We start from the raw sequence: 16527 nt of genomic DNA, 5'->3' as shown, positions 1-16527 counted from the left end.
GAAACCGTCCTTGGACCATTTTCACTGAGAGGATGGATGGAAGCCATTGACAACGGTGATCCACCAACATACAGCTTGCCATGGAAGGGAGCACGCATGATTGGATGAAAACAATAGGAAAGCAGAGGTTCAGAAGCAACAAAGCATCTCCAAACGCTTATCTGAAACTCCCACCAATGAATTACATAAGTATCTTCTTTTATTTTATGTTTTATTTATCTTTCAATTATCAAAACTCATAACCAATTGAATCCACTTCAAAAAAAAATTTTAAGAATGAATTCTCGAGCTTCATGAGATATTTTGAAGCCTGGTTGGCTGTTAAGCCATGTCTAATCTTTTGGACTGAGGTTTCCACTTTCCATTTTAGAAAGGACATGTCTGTATTTGTTATGCTAAAGCTTGGCTGGCCATTTGGCCATGTCTAATTCTTTTGGACCGAAACTTTAGACTAACATTGCATGAATCCTGGAATTCTTATTAAAAATTTTTTGAATTTCTTATTTTCTATTTCCAAAATAATTTCGAAAAAATATACAAAAAAATTAATAAAATCATAAAACCAAAAAAATTTTTTGTGTTTCTTGTTTGAGTCTAGTGTCAAATTTTAAGTTTGGTGTCAACTGCATGTTTTTAATTTTTCTTAGATTTTCGAAAATTCATCATGTGTTCTTTCTTGATTTTCAAGTTGTTCTTGATGATTTTCTTTGTTTAATCTTGTGATTTTCTTGTTTTGTGTTTTTTGTTGTCTTTCATATGCATTTTCGAGTTCATAGTGTCTAAACATTAAAAAATTTTGAAGTTTGGTGTCTTGCATATCTTTCTATACTTAAAGATTTTCAAAAATATGTTCTTGATGTTCATCCTGATCTTCAAAGTCTTCTTGGTATTCATCTTGACATTCAAAGTGTTCTTGCATGCATTATTTGTTTTGATATTAAATTTTTATGTTTTGGTTTCATTTTGTTGTTTTTCTCTCTCTTCATTAAAAATTCAAAAGTAAAAAAAAAAAAAACATCTTTTCCTTATTCTTCTCATAATTTTCGAAATTTTGAGTTGACTTGGTCAAAAATTTTTAAAATTTAGTTGTTTCTTATTAGTCAAGTCAAAAATTTCAATTTAAAAACTTTATCTTTTCAAATCTTTTTCAAAATCAATTCTTTTTCATTTTTTTTTATGATTTTCGAATTTCATTCTTAAAATTTTTTAAAATCTTTTTCATTTTTCTTTTAATGTTTTCAAAAATTTTAAAACTAATTTTTCAAAATCTTTTTCTTAATTTTATTTCATATTTTTGAAAATCCTTGCTAACAATTAATGTTTTGATTCAAAAATTTCAAGTTTGTTACTTTCTTGTTAAGAAAGATTCAATCTCTAAATTCTAGAATCATATCTTTTAGTTTCTTGTTAGTCAAGTCATCAACTTCTTTTCTTTTCAAAATTTATTTTAAAATCTTTTTCAACTAACTACTTGACTTGTTTGTTTTAATTTTAAAAAGTTTACTATTTCTTATCTTTTTCAAAAGAATTTGAATCCTCTAAATTTTGAATTTTCATTTTAGAGGGTAAAGTGTGATCTCTCACCCTTGAATGATCTCTCTCTCATATTTTCTCTTGGTCCTACCTATGAAATAAATGGGGAGAGATCACACTTTACCCTCTAAAGTGAAATTCAAAATTTAGAGGATCTAAATCCTTTTCAAAATCACCTAACTATTTTTCCACTTATAATTTTTGAAAATCTCTAACTATTTTTTCAAAATTCTTTTAAATTAACTAATTGTTTTAAATTCTAATTTTATTTTATTTCTTTTAATATTTTCGAACACTAACTAAATAATTAAAATAAAAACAAAAATATTTTTCTTTTATTTTACTTCAAAAAAATTTGAATACTCTCTCTCTTATCTCTTTCTATTTATTTTATTTAATCATTAACACTTCTCTTCTACTCATAATTCGAACCCTTCTCTCTTCTCTCTGTTCGAATTACTCATCTCCTCTCTCTTCTCATTCTTCTATTCTTCTATTCTTATACTCACATAAAGGAATCTCTATACTGTGACATAGAGGATTCCACTATTCTCCTTGTTCTCTTCTTTTTCATATGAGCAGGAACAAGGATAAGGACATTCTTGTTGAAGCTGATCCTGAACCTGAAAGGACTCTGAAGAGGAAGCTAAGAGAAGCTAAAGCACAACACTCCGGAGAAGACCTTACAAAAAATTTTGAAAAAGAAGCAACATGGCAGCCAAACCCAACAACAATGGTGAAGATGCAAGGAAGATGCTTGGTGACTTTACTGCACCAACTTCCAAATTCTATGGAAGAAGCATCTCAATTCCTGCAATTGGAGTAAACAACTTTGAGCTTAAGTCTCAATTAGTTTCTCTAATGCAATAGAATTGCAAGTTTCATGGACTTTCATTGGAAGATCCTCAGTTCTTAGCTGAATTCTTGCAAATCTGTGACACGGTTAAGACCAATGGGGTTAATCCCGAGGTCTACAGACTTCTGCTTTTCCCCTTTGCTGTAAGAGACAAAGCTAGGATATGGTTGGACTCACAACCTAAAGAAAGCCTGAACTCTTGAGAAAAGTTGGTCAATGCTTTCTTGGCCAAATTCTTTCATCCTCAAAAAATGAGCAAGCTTAGAGTGGAAGTCAAAACCTTCAGACAGAAGGAAGGTGAATCCCTCTATGAAGCTTGGGAAAGATACAAGCAATTGATCAGAAGGTGTCCTTCTGACATGCTTTCAGAATGGAGCATCTTATGTATATTCTATGATGGTCTATCTGAATTGTCCAAGATGTCATTGGACCACTCTACTGGTGGATCTCTTCATCTAAAGAAAACCTCTGCAGAAGCCCAGAAACTCATTGAGATGGTTGCAAATAACCAGTTCATGTACACTTCTGAAAGACATCATGTGAATAATGGGATGACTCAGAAGAAAGGAGTTCTTGAGATTGATACTCTGAATGCCATATTGGCGCAGAATAAAATATTGACTAAGCAAGTCAATATGATTTTTCAGAATCTGACTGGAATGCAAGCTGCATCCGACAGTACTAAAGAAGCTTCCTTTGAAGGAGAAGCTTATGACCCTGAGAATCCAGCAATGGAAGAGGTGAATTACATGGGAGAATCCCATGGAAACACCTATAATCCTTCATGGAGAAATCATCCAAATTTCTCATGGAAGGATCAACAGAAGCCTCAACAAGGCATCAACAATAATAATGGTGGAGAAATAGGTTTGGCAATAGCAAGCCTTTTCCATCATCTTCTCAGCAACAGACAGAGAATTCTAAGCAGAGCCTCTCAAACTTAGCAACCATAGTCTCTGATCTATCTAAGACCACTCTCAGTTTCATGACTGAAACAAGGTCCTCCATTAGAAATTTGGAGGCACAAGTGGGTCAGTGATGACAAGTCATCTTAGCCTATTTTAACTAGTCTTTTTCTTTTGTTTTCATTAGAATTATGCACTTTCTTGAGCTACAAGCAAGCTAATTGAGTAGATTTTCATGTTTCCCTTGATTGAACCAACAATATATGAATTCATGCCATTTCATGAGGTTTTATGCTATATTTGTTGCATATTATGAAAGAATGAATATCTCATGATTTTGAGCATAGCTTTGATGAGTTTGGTTGATTAATGATAGGAGAAGAAAGCTTGGAGAAAGGTTGAAGCAAGAAGGAATGGCTAGGAGTGAAGAGAGGACAATGGAATAAGTGAAATTGAACCAGGAAGCAAGAAGCTGGACCTAAAGTTAGCATCAAACTTTTGCACAAACTTTTGGTTGAAAAGTTAGCCCCAACGTTAGCCCCCTAACTTGGAGGCTAACGTTGGAACTTGAAAAATTCTCCCCTGGGCTCCAAAAGTTTGCGCCAATGTTAGCCCCCTAACTTGGAGGCTAACGTTGGCACATGAATTCCTCCCTGGCCATCCAACGTTTGCGCCAACGTTAGCCCCCTAACTTGGAGGCTAACGTTGGCACATGAAAATCAATGGGGAAGGAGCAAAAATTTGCGCCAACGTTAGCCCCCTAACTTGGAGGCTAACGTTGGCGCCATTAGCACACAAGGCATTGCCAACGTTAGGGTCAAAGTTAGACCCCTAACGTTGGCACCAACGTCCATACCAGAAAAATGTGTTTGCTGCTATGAAAAGTTGCCCTAACTTTGGCTCAAACTTTTGGTCCAACTTTTGCTAACCTCAAAACCGGTTCAATTGGTTCACTTCGGTTCTTCTCCAAACTTCAAGAGCAATCAACCAAGGCCTCTTTCAACCCAATTCCACCAAGAGCAAAGGCCCAACTCAAGGCTTGAAGATCATTTGAAGAAAGTGTATAAATAGGATAGAATTCAAGTTCTTCGGAGAGCTTTCCTTTTGGAATTTTCATAATAGTTTTCGGAGAGCTTTTGTTATTGAGTGAACTTTAATTTCTTTGTTTTCATTGCTTTCAATTTCATTTTACACTTGTCTTGGATCTTGGATTGGAGAATTGAAGAAATTCTGTTTCAATCTCAATCTTGGATCTCTCTGCTTCTTTACTGTTAATTGAATTTCATTTCCGGTTAATTGCTCTTCATTTCTTTTCTTTGCAATTTACAATTCCCTTTCAATTGTTCTTGTTGGATCTAGGAAGGCATTGAGATCTAGACTTGATTTTCTAGTCTCTGGGTCCTGAGATCTGAATTTCCCATTTCACTTCTCTGTTTACTGCTTTCTATGTTCATTTACTTTTCTGCTTCATATCCGGTTCAATCCCAATTCCCTTTCCCTCTTCTGTTTGATGCAATTTAATTTTTCCTTGTTTAATTTCTGCAAATCCACATCCCAATCCCCTTTACATTTCAAGAAATTTACATTCCTTGCACTTTAAGATTTCGCAATTTACACTTCTTGCATTCTAAGCTTCCGCCATTTAATTTCTTGTTCTTTACGCTTCAGCAATTTATTTCTTATTCTCTTTACTTTCATGCAATTTACATTCTGCAAATCACAAATCACCCAACCAACACTCGATTCGCTTGACTAAATCAACCACTAAACTAAAATTGCTCAATCCTTCAATCCCTGTGGGATCGACCTCACTCCCGTGAGTTTTTATTACTTGATGCGACCCGGTACACTTGCCGGTTAGTTTTGGGTATTTTGGGAGAAATTTATTTTTCCTCCAAAATATCTCATCAAGTTTTTGGCGCCGTTGCCGGGGATTGATTAGATTGACAATGATTAAGTGAGGTGGCAATTTAGATCAAGCACTTTTTCTTTAATTTTTGACTGACACACTAACTGTTTGAATTTTCGCCTGAGCTAATTGAAACCTCACTTTAGCAATAGAGTGAAGTTTTCTTGGTTTATCTTGCTGAATATGATTCTCATAGCTTGATAAATAAACGAGAGAAGTGATTTTCGTTCATTAATCTCTCAAGTTTACCAACTGTTTGACACATGGTGTCAACTAATCCTCTGACTACATTCTGGCATGAGAATATCCAATTTTCATTTGGATTGTTTGTGATTGTGCAGGTCATGGAGGAAAGGAATCCTACAGCAAGAGGAGAAAAACTGAGGCATTATGATTTCCAGCCTCCATAATCAAAGAGCAAGATGTCAAGCTAGTGACAATAAAAGAGCGCTTGTTGGGAGGCAACCCAACCGGAGGTAACTATCTTTTCACATCTATATCAATAAAAAGGTTAATTAGTTTTATCTATATTGCAAGAAGCTAAGTTTGGTGTTGCACACCAAAACAATATAAGGGAGAATGAAGGATTCTAAGTTTGGTGTTCCACCAAAATCTCATTTAAAACATATTCTCACCTTCTGCATAATGCTAGCTTCAAGCAGCTAGATAAACTAGTTCACTATTTTGCTATTCTTTAGTTTCCAGTTTTGTCAATTTTGAAAAAGAAAAAGAGTTTTACACATGGTTAATCTGATGCACAAGGACCATTGGCAAGGTACTAAGTTTGGTGTTCTCACACCAAAGTAAGTTCAAAAGCCCATAAATAAATCAGCCAGACTAACCATTGTTTCCAAGTGCTTGGGGAACAAGCAACTTTCAATATCATTGCAGAGGTCCATACAAGCTTTTGGAAGGATTAAGAATCATCAATAAAAAAAAAACAAAAGATGAACCTAAAGGCCAGCAATGATGATGATGAGAAGAAGGAAAGCAAGCGAACTCCAAAAGGTTGTATTGTTAAGTGGTTATCTTACATCAAACACTGCTATGATTGAGAGTGGTTTAGTTTCCCTGATTATCTGCATGCATAGCATAGTTTTTCTTTATAATTCAATAAGCAAGATGTTTGATCATTCACAACATTCTCATCTTCAAAACTTGTTTGCACTCAATTTCCAAGAAATGCATCACATGAAAGTTCTTTGAAAAGAAGGATTGAGGAATTAAACAATTTTGAGGCAAGCAAAAGATCAGGAGAAGTGGTGGTTCTAGTTGTATGATTATGTATTGAGGTTGCATGCTTGTGAAAACTTGCATGGGAGCTCATAGGCGGGACATGAAGTTCAAAAAAAAAAAGTATTGTGGAGACTCTCAAAAATCTATTGATCCAAGAAGCAGCAAACAAAACAAAAGAAAATAAAGAAAATACAAAAGCAAAAAAAAACATGGCCCAAGGCTCTGAGCATCAATTACTAGGCAGAAAAAGAAAGAAAGAAACAAAAACTCAAAGAGTTGTTAGCCTAGTAAATGCTTGTGGTTGAGTTGTGTCAAAGAAAGAGGCTTGAGCAAGTAAATCCTTAGGGGTGCTTTAACACCTAATACCTTAAAACCAACTGGTTTAGGAGTATTGATTGAAAGCTTATTTAAAGAGCCGCTTTGAGACATGATACTTAGAGTCAAGGCCAAAGCAAAGAAACTATAAGCTGCTTCAAGGTGACTACATATAAAGAGATCTCCATGGTACCATTTGGATGAAAATCCTAAAGACCTACGACTCCCAATATGTAAGGACTAGTGAGCACTGAAGCCCTTGCATAAGCATATGATTTAGAGTTCACCCCACTGATACTTGATCACTTCACTCACTGCACCTTACAAATGTTCCTCAATCCATCTCAATTGAAAGAACCTTGGAGCAGAAATCTATTTCTTGCTTGAGGACAAGCAAGCTTTAAGTTTGGTGTTGTGATGACAAGTCATCTTAGCCTATTTTAACTAGTCTTTTTATTTTGTTTTCATTAGAATTATGCACTTTCTTGAGCTACAAGAAAGCTAATTGAGTAGATTTTCATGTTTCCCTTGATTGAACCAACCATATATGAATTCATGCCATTTCATGAGGTTTTATGCTATATTTGTTGCATATTATGAAAGAATGAATATCTCATGATTTTGAGCATAGCTTTGATGAGTTTGGTTGATTAATGATAGGAGAAGAAAGCTTGGAGAAAGGTTGAAGCAAGAAGGAATGGCTAGGAGTGAAGAGAGGACAATGGAATAAGTGAAATTGAACCAGGAAGCAAGAAGCTGGACCTAAAGTTAGCATCAAACTTTTGCACAAACTTTTGGTTGAAAAGTTAGCCCCAACGTTAGCCCCCTAACTTGGAGGCTAACGTTGGAACTTGAAAAATTCTCCCCTGGGCTCCAAAAGTTTGCGCCAACGTTAGCCCCCTAACTTGGAGGCTAACGTTGGCACATGAATTCCTCCCTGGCCATCCAACGTTTGCGCCAACGTTAGCCCCCTAACTTGGAGGCTAACGTTGGCACATGAAAATCAATGGGGAAGGAGCAAAAGTTTGCGCCAACGTTAGCCCCCTAACTTGGAGGCTAACGTTGGCGCCACTAGCACACAAGGCATTGCCAACGTTAGGGTCAAAGTTAGACCCCTAACGTTGGCACCAACGTCCATACCAGAAAAATGTGTTTGCTGCTATGAAAAGTTGGAGCCAAAGTTAGACCCCTAACTTTGGCTCAAACTTTTGGTCCAACTTTTGCTAACCTCAAAACCGGTTCAATTGGTTCACTTCGGTTCTTCTCCAAACTTCAAGAGCAATCAACCAAGGCCTCTTTCAACCCAATTCCACCAAGAGCAAAGGCCCAACTCAAGGCTTGAAGATCATTTGAAGAAAGTGTATAAATAGGATAGAATTCAAGTTCTTCGGAGAGCTTTCCTTTTGGAATTTTCATAATAGTTTTCGGAGAGCTTTTGTTATTGAGTGAACTTTAATTTCTTTGTTTTCATTGCTTTCAATTTCATTTTACACTTGTCTTGGATCTTGGATTGGAGAATTGAAGAAATTCTGTTTCAATCTCAATCTTGGATCTCTCTATTTCTTTACTGTTAATTGAATTTCATTTCCGGTTAATTGCTCTTCATTTCTTTTCTTTGCAATTTACAATTCCCTTTCAATTGTTCTTGTTGGATCTAGGAAGGCATTGAGATCTAGACTTGGTTTTCTAGTCTCTGGGTCCTGAGATCTGAATTTCCCATTTCACTTCTCTGTTTACTGCTTTCTATGTTCATTTACTTTTCTGCTTCATATCCGGTTCAATCCCAATTCCCTTTCCCTCTTCTGTTTGATGCAATTTAATTTTTCCTTGTTTAATTTCTGTAAATCCACATCCCAATCCCCTTTACATTTCAAGCAATTTACATTCCTTGCACTTTAAGATTCTGCAATTTACACTTCTTGCATTCTAAGCTTCCGCCATTTAATTTCTTGTTCTTTACGCTTCAGCAATTTATTTCTTATTCTCTTTACTTTCATGCAATTTACATTCTGCAAATCACAAATCACCCAACCAACACTCGATTCGCTTGAATAAATCAACCACTAAACTAAAATTGCTCAATCCTTCAATCCCTGTGGGATCGACCTCACTCCCGTGAGTTTTTATTACTTGATGCGACCCGGTACACTTGCCGGTTAGTTTTGGGTATTTTGGGAGAAATTCATTTTTCCTCCAAAATATCTCATCAGTCAGCTGAGTAAAAGAGTTACTGAAATCCCTCATAGTACTCTTCCAAGTAATACAGAAGAGAATCCAAGGAGAGAGTGCAAGGCCATCAATATATCCAAAGTGGCCGAACCTATAGAGGAGGAAGAGGCAGTGATTTACAGTGAGGAAGACCTTAATGGACGTCCACTGACCACTAAGGAATTCCCTAATGAGGAACCAAAGGAATCTGAGGCTCATACAGAGACCATAGAGATTCCACTGAACTTACTGTTGCCATTCATGAGCTCTGATGAGTATTCTTCCTCTGAAGAGGATGAAGATATTGTTGAAGAGCAAGTTGCTCGGTATCTAGGAGCAATCATGAAGCTGAATGCCAAGTTATTTGGTAATGAGACTTGGGAGGATGAACCTCCATTACTCATCAATGAACTGAATGCCTTGGTTCAGCAGAAATTACCTTAGAAGAAACCGGATCCTGGAAGGTTTTTAATACCTTGTACCATAGGCACCATGACCTTTGAGAAGGCTCTGTGTGACCTGGGGTCAGGTATAAACCTCATTCCACTCTTTGTAATGGAGAAACTAGGGATCTTTGTGGTACAAGCTGCAAAAATCTCACTGGAGATGGCAGACAAATCAATGAAACAAGCTTATAAACTTGTAGAAGATGTCTTAGTGAAGGTTGAAGGCCTTTACATCCCTGCTGACTTCATAATCCTAGACACTGGGAAGGATGAGGATGAATCCATCATCCTTGGAAGACCCTTCCTAGCCACAGCAAGGGCTGTGATTGATGTGGACAGAGGAGAGTTAGTCCCTTAAATAAATGAGGACTACCTTGTGTTTAAGGCTCAAGGATCTTCTTCTGTAAACATGAAGAAGAAGCATGAAAAGCTTCATCCAATTCTCTCCATACAGAGTCAAGCAGAGCCCCCACATTCAAACTATAAGTTTGATGTTGGGAGGTCATAATCATGCTCTGAGTATCTGTGAAGCTCTGTAAGAGCTTATTGTCAAGCTATTGACATTAAAGAAGTGCTTATTAGGAGGCAACCCAATCTTATTTATCTATGTTAATTACTTTTTCATTTCATTTTCCATTGTTAGTTTATGTTTTCTTTAGGTTGATGATGATGTGGAGTCACAAAAATAGTTGTAGAATTAAAGCGGAATAAAAAACAGCATAAAAAATAGCACACCCTGGAGGACAGGCTTACTGGCGTTCAAACACCAATAAGGATAGCAGAATGGGCGTTTAACGCCCAGTCTGGCAGCGTTCTGGGTGTTAAACGCCAGAATTGGCAGACAGACTGGTGTTTAATGCCAGAAAAAGGTGTCTGGCTGGCGTTAAACGCCAGAAAGAGGCATCAGCCTGGCATTTAACGCCAGAAAAGGTAGCAAAGCTGGCGTTAAACGCCGGAAATGGCACACAGAGGGTATTTAAACGCCAGAAAGGTGTAGGGACCAGAATTCCTTGACACCTCAGGATCTGTGAACCCCACAGGATCCTCACCTATCCCAACTCACTCTCTCTCCTCTTCACACTTTTCCATAACACTTTTCCCCAAAATAACCTCTACTAATCACCTCCATTTCTCCTCCAAAACCATCATACAACCCACCTACCCCCACCCATTGAAATTCAAACCACCACCCTCCCAAACCCAACCCCTATTACAAGAATTCCCTTTCCACTCCACTCCTATATAAGCCCCTCATCACTCCTTCATTTTCACACATCATAACCACCTAAAACCCCCCTTGGCCGAACCATTCACACACCTCCATCTCCTTCATCTCTTCTTCTTCTAATATTTTCTTTCTTTTTTTGCTCGAGGATGAGCAAACCTTTTAAGTTTGGTGTGGAAAAAAGCTCTGTTTTTTGTTTTTCCATAACCATTAATGGCACTTAAGGCCGGAGAAAGCTCTAGGAAGAGGAAAGGGAAGGCAGTTGCTTCTAACTCCGAGTCATGGGAGATGGAGAGATTCATCTCAAAAGCCCATCACTAGAAGAGGATGGAGCAAACAAGAGAGACCACTCATGGACCTCAACAAGAGCATGAGGAAGTTCCTCATCAAGAAATCCCTGAGATGCCTCAAGGGATGCATTTCCCTCTACACAAATATTGGGAGCAACTCAACACCTCTTTAGGAGAATTGAGTTCCAACATGGAGCAACTAAGAGTGGAGCACTAAGAGCACTCCATCATCCTCCATAAAATCAGAGAGGACCAAAAGGCCATGAGAGAGGAGCAACAAAGGCAAGGAAGAGACATAGAGGAGCTCAAGAACTCCATTGGTTCTTCAAGAAGAAGAAGAAACCACCATCACTAAGGTGGACCCGTTCTTTAATCTTCTTATTTATTTTCTTTTCTGTTTTTAGTTTTTATGCTTATTGTTTTGACTATGTTTGTGTCTTCATTACATGATCATTAGTGTTTAGTGTCTATGTCTTAAAGCTATGAATGTTCCATGAATCTTTCACCTTTCTTAAATGAAAAATGTTTTCTGAAAAAGAAAAAGAACTACATGAATTTCAAATTCTATCTTGAAAATAGTTTAATTATTTTGATGTGATGGCAATACTTTTTGTTTTCTAAATGAATGCTTGAACAGTGTATATTTTTGATAGTGAAGTTTATGAATGTTAAAATTGTTGGCTCTTGAAAGAATAATGAAAAAAAGAGAAATGTTATTGATAATCTGAAAAATCAAAAAAATTGATTCTTGAAGCAAGAAAAAGCAATGAAAAACACAAAGCTTTCGAAAAAAAATGGCGAGCAATAAAGAAAAAGAAAAAGCAAGCAGAAAAAGCCAATAGCTCTTTAAACCAAAAGGCAAGGGTAAAAAGGATCCAAGGCTTTGAACATTAATGGATAGGAGGGCCCAAAGGAATAAAATCCTGGCCTAAGTGGCTAAATCAAGCTGTCCCTAACCATGTGCTTGTGTCATGAAGGTCCAAGTAAAAAGCTTGAGACTGGGTAGTTAAAGTCATGATCCAAAGCAAAAAGAGTGTGCTTAAGAACTCTGGGCACCTCTAACTGGGGACTCTAGCAAAGTTGAGTCATAATCTGAAAAGGTTCACCCAGTTATGTGTCCGTGGCATTTATGTATCCGGTGATAATACTGGAAAATAAAATGCTTAGGGTCACGGCTAAGACTCATAAACTAGCTGTGTTCAAGAATCAACATACTAAACTAGGAGAATCAATAACACTATTTGAATTCTGAGTTCCTATGGATGCCAATCATTTTGAACTTCAAAGGATAAAGTGAGATGCCAAAACTGTTCAGAAGCAAAAAGCTATTAGTCCCGCTCATCTAATTGGAACTAAGCTTCATTGATATTTTGAAATTTATTGTATTTTCTCGTCTTTTTATCCTATTTTGTTTTAAGTTGCTTGGGGACAAGCAACAATTTAAGTTTGGTGTTGTGATGAGCGGATAATTTATACGCTTTTTGGCCTTTTTTTTAGGTAGTTTTTAGTATGTTTTAGTTACTTTTTATTACATTTTTATGTAAAAATCACATTTCTAGACTTTACTATGAGTTTTTTTGTTTTTCTGTAATTTCAGGTATTTTCTGGCTGAAATTGAGGGACCTGAGCAAAAGTCTGATTCAGAGGCTGAGAAAGGACTGCAGATGCTGTTGGATTTTGACCCTCCTACACTCGAAGTGGATTTTCTGGAGCTACAAAAGCCCAATTAGCGTGTTCTTAATTGCGTTGGAAATTAGACATCTTGGGCTTTCCAGCAATATATAATAATCCATACTTTGCCCGAGATTTGATGGCCCAAACTGGCATTTAAACGCCAGTCAGAGACCCTTTTCTGGCGTAAAACGTAGTAACTGGCACCAGAACTGGAGTTAAACGCCCTAACTGGCATCCAAGCTTGGCGTTTAACTCTAGAAAAGGCCTATGCATGTGTAAAGCTCAATGCTCAACCCAAGCACATACCAAGTGGGCCCCGGAAGTGGATTTCTGCACTATCTGCACTTAGTTACTCAATTTCTGTAATCCTTAGTAACTAGTTTAGTATAAATACTAGTATTTCCTATTGTTTTAGGAACCTTTTTATAATTTTAGGCTTATGCCATTTTTCATATTGGGAGGCTGGCCATTCGGCCATGCCTAAACCTTTTTCTCTTATGTATTTTCTACGGTGGAGTTTCTACACCTCATAGATTAAGGTGCGGAGCTCTACTGTTCTTTATGAATTAATGCAAGTACTATTATTTCTCTTTCAATTGAGCTTACTTCTTCTCCAAGATATACTCTCGTACTTAATTCAGTTAAGTCAAAATGAAGGGGTGACTCGTGACAATCACCCACTATCTTCGTTACTCGCTTAGCCAAGATCCGCGTGCTTGACAACCACAAGCGGTCTACATGATGTTCAACGTAGTCATTGGACGACTGTCGGAGTATAGTCTCTTGGGTCTCTGATCCATGGATTTGACTTGCCTCTCCTAACAATAGAGCATTTGAATCCGTGAGATTAGAACCTTTGTGGTAGAGGCTAGAACCAATTGGCAGCATTCCTGAGATCCGGAAAGTCTAAACCTTGTCTGTGGTATTCCGAGTAGGATCTGGGACAGGATGACTGTGATGAGCTTCAAACTCACGAATGTTGGGCACAGTGACAGTGTGCAAAAGGATAGAGAGATCCTATTCCGACACAAGTGAGAACCGACAGATGATTAGTCGTGCGGTAGCTGTGCCTGGTATTTTTCATCCGAGACAAGAGATCTGACAGTTGATTAGCCGTATAGAAACCGTACTTGGACCATTTTCACTGAGAGGATGGATGGTAGCCATTGACAACGGTGATCCACCAACATACAGCTTGCCATGGAAGAGAGCACGCATGATTAGATGAAAACAATAGGAAAGCAGAGGTTCAGAAGCAACAAAGCATCTCCAAACGCTTATCTGAAACTCCCACCAATGAATTAAATAAGTATCTTATTTTATTTTATGTTTTATTTATCTTTCAATTATCAAAACTCATAACCAATTGAATCCACTTGACTATGATTTACAGGATGACTATAACTTGCTTTAAGCTGGCAATCTCCGTGGGATCGACCCTTACTCGCGTAAGGTTTTATTACTTGGACGACTCAGTGTACTTGCTGAATAGTTGTGCGGAGTTACAAAGGTGTGATTGTAATTCCGTGCACCAAGGCCAGACGCGTGTAATTTTAAGGAACTCTTCCCCAAGGCGAGCTGGTAAATCTTCTATAGGAATTGTGGACACAGACTATGTGCCACTCAGAAAGTTGGAGTATAAGACTAAGATTCCATTCCCTCAGAAACTCCAGCAAGCAGAAAAGGATAAGCAGTTTGCTCAGTTTGTAGACTACCTCAAGACACTGGAGATCAAGATCCCGTTTGCTGAAGTCCTAGAGCAAATACCGTCCTATGCCAAGTTTATGAAGGATATAATAAGCCATAAGAAGGACTGGAGGGAAACAAAGAAAGTCTTCCTCACTGAAGAGTGTAGTGCAGTAATCCAGAGGAACCTACCAGAAAAACTTCAAGACCCTGGAATTTTTGTGATACCTTGCAACCTGGAAAATGCTTGTATAAAGAAAGCTCTATGTGATCTTGGAGCAAGCATTAACTTGATCCTTCCTCAATAATAAAGAAACTCGGTCTACTCGAAGAGGTCAAGCCCACACGCATATGCCTTCAACTAGCTGACGGCTTAGCCAAGATACCATCAGGAGTAATTGAAGACATGATTGTCAGGGTTGGAGCCTTTGTATTTCCTACAGACTTTGCAGTCTTGAATATGGAAGAACACAAGAATGTGTCCATTACTCTAGGGAGGCCTTTTCTGGCCACAGGAAGAACCCTCATTGATGTGGAAAAAGGGAGAGTGACCTTGAGAGTCAATGAGGATGAGTTTGTACTGGATGCCACCAAAGCCATGCAATACCCTTATATACCAGAGGAGTGCATGAAAATTAATATCATTGATTCCTTGGTGGAAGAGATTGGTAGCACGAATCCCCACACCTTCGTACTGTTGTACCAGCAAGTGCACTGGGTCGTCCAAGTAATACCTAAGTGAGTCAGGGTCGATCCCACGAGGATTGTGGTTTGAAGCAAGCTATGGTTATCTTTCAGGTCTTAGTCAGGTAGATAAGAAGGTTGTTGATTTTATGTCATATATGTAGTTTGATGTTTTAAGAAGGAATAAAGTATATATTAAAATCAGTAAATAGGAATAGGGTTAAGGATTGGAGTTGCTTTGCCTTTCTGAATTAACTTTGGTACTACTATCTTCTTTGCTTGTGAATGATCTTCTTCTATGGCAGGCTGTATGTGATCAAAGCCATTGCCCGTGGTCATTGATCTCCTCTTCTCCAGATCAAATGCCATTGCCCGTGGTCATTCAATCTGACAGAGGATGAAGCTCTACAGTTCATTCTCTTGCCGATCCTACTCAGAACGCCACAGACAAGGTTGAATCTTTCAGATCAGAGAATGCTGCTTCTATGGATTCTAGCCTATACCACGGAGACCCTAATCTCCCCAGAAATCGGCTGAACTGGCATCTCGAGAAGTCCCCAACAAAGTCGTGGATTATCCATCTGAGAGATGTATAAACATAGTTGTTGGTTCGTGCTTTCCGGCCACGTATTCACACGAACCTAGGCAGACGCGGGTGTTTGTCAGGCACGTTCATCTTAATGTGATCAACAAAGCTGATTGTCTGATCATCCTATTCACCATAATGAAGATCAAATATACATCTTAGAGATAAATCAAACACGGATCGAAGAAGAAACAATAATACTTTTATTAATTCATAGGACTCAGCAGGGCTCCTCCCCTCAACCTAGGAGGTTTAGAAACTCATACTAATGTGAAAACAATGGTAAATGTGTATGGTCTATCTGATCTTCGAATGATTATGTAAAATACACTTGAAATATTAAACAGATGACTAGTAATGGTAAAATAGTGTATTTAGTGCTAAAATCCACTTCTGGGGCCCACTTGGTGAGTGTTTGGGCTGAGCTTTAATGAGATCCATGTGATATAAGTAGGTCTCTAGGGCATGGAACGCCAGCTAGGGTGTCCTCTCTGGGCATTTGGATGCTGGGCTCTGCTCTTTAGGCGCTGGACCCTTAGAAGGGGGTAGGTAGCTGGCATTGGACGCCAGTTTTGGGCCTTCTAATCCAAAGCAAAGTATGAACTATTATCTATTACTGGAAAACTCTTGAAGTCATCTTTCCATAGCAGTTGAGAACTCTCCATTTGGATTGTTGTAACCCAGAAAAGCTCTTCTGAATGCAAGGAGGTTAGATTCGGATAGCATCTGTAGTGCTTTCTCTCTCTCTGAATCAGATTTCTGCTCCAACTCCTCAATTTTAGCCGAAAATTACCTGAAATTGTACAAAAACACAAAAACTCATAGTAGAATCCAAAAATATAATTTTAACACTAAAACCTATAAAAACTTAATAAAAACTAAATAAAATATACTAAAAACTATATGAAAATGATGTCAAAAGGCGCATAAAATATCTGCTCATCAGAGATCCATACAGTTGAAGGCCTAGAGGA

At 37.8% G+C, this 16527-nt stretch overlaps 1 non-coding gene across 1 annotated transcript; it reads right to left on the bottom strand.

Annotated features, from left to right (window-relative positions):
• Positions 1-2646: 2646 nt before the first annotated feature.
• LOC112724866 (small nucleolar RNA R71) lies at positions 2647-2754 on the bottom strand. The gene has a single exon (XR_003164009.1). It is a non-coding gene; the product is annotated as a small nucleolar RNA R71 (small nucleolar RNA).
• Between the last annotated feature and the right edge of the window lie 13773 nt (positions 2755-16527).

This window comes from Arachis hypogaea, chromosome 11, assembly GCF_003086295.3.
Source record: "Arachis hypogaea cultivar Tifrunner chromosome 11, arahy.Tifrunner.gnm2.J5K5, whole genome shotgun sequence".
Taxonomy (NCBI): Eukaryota; Viridiplantae; Streptophyta; class Magnoliopsida; order Fabales; family Fabaceae; genus Arachis; species Arachis hypogaea.
The sequence above is the reverse complement of the archived record's forward strand: the minus strand, read 5'-3'. Positions and strand labels throughout refer to the sequence as shown.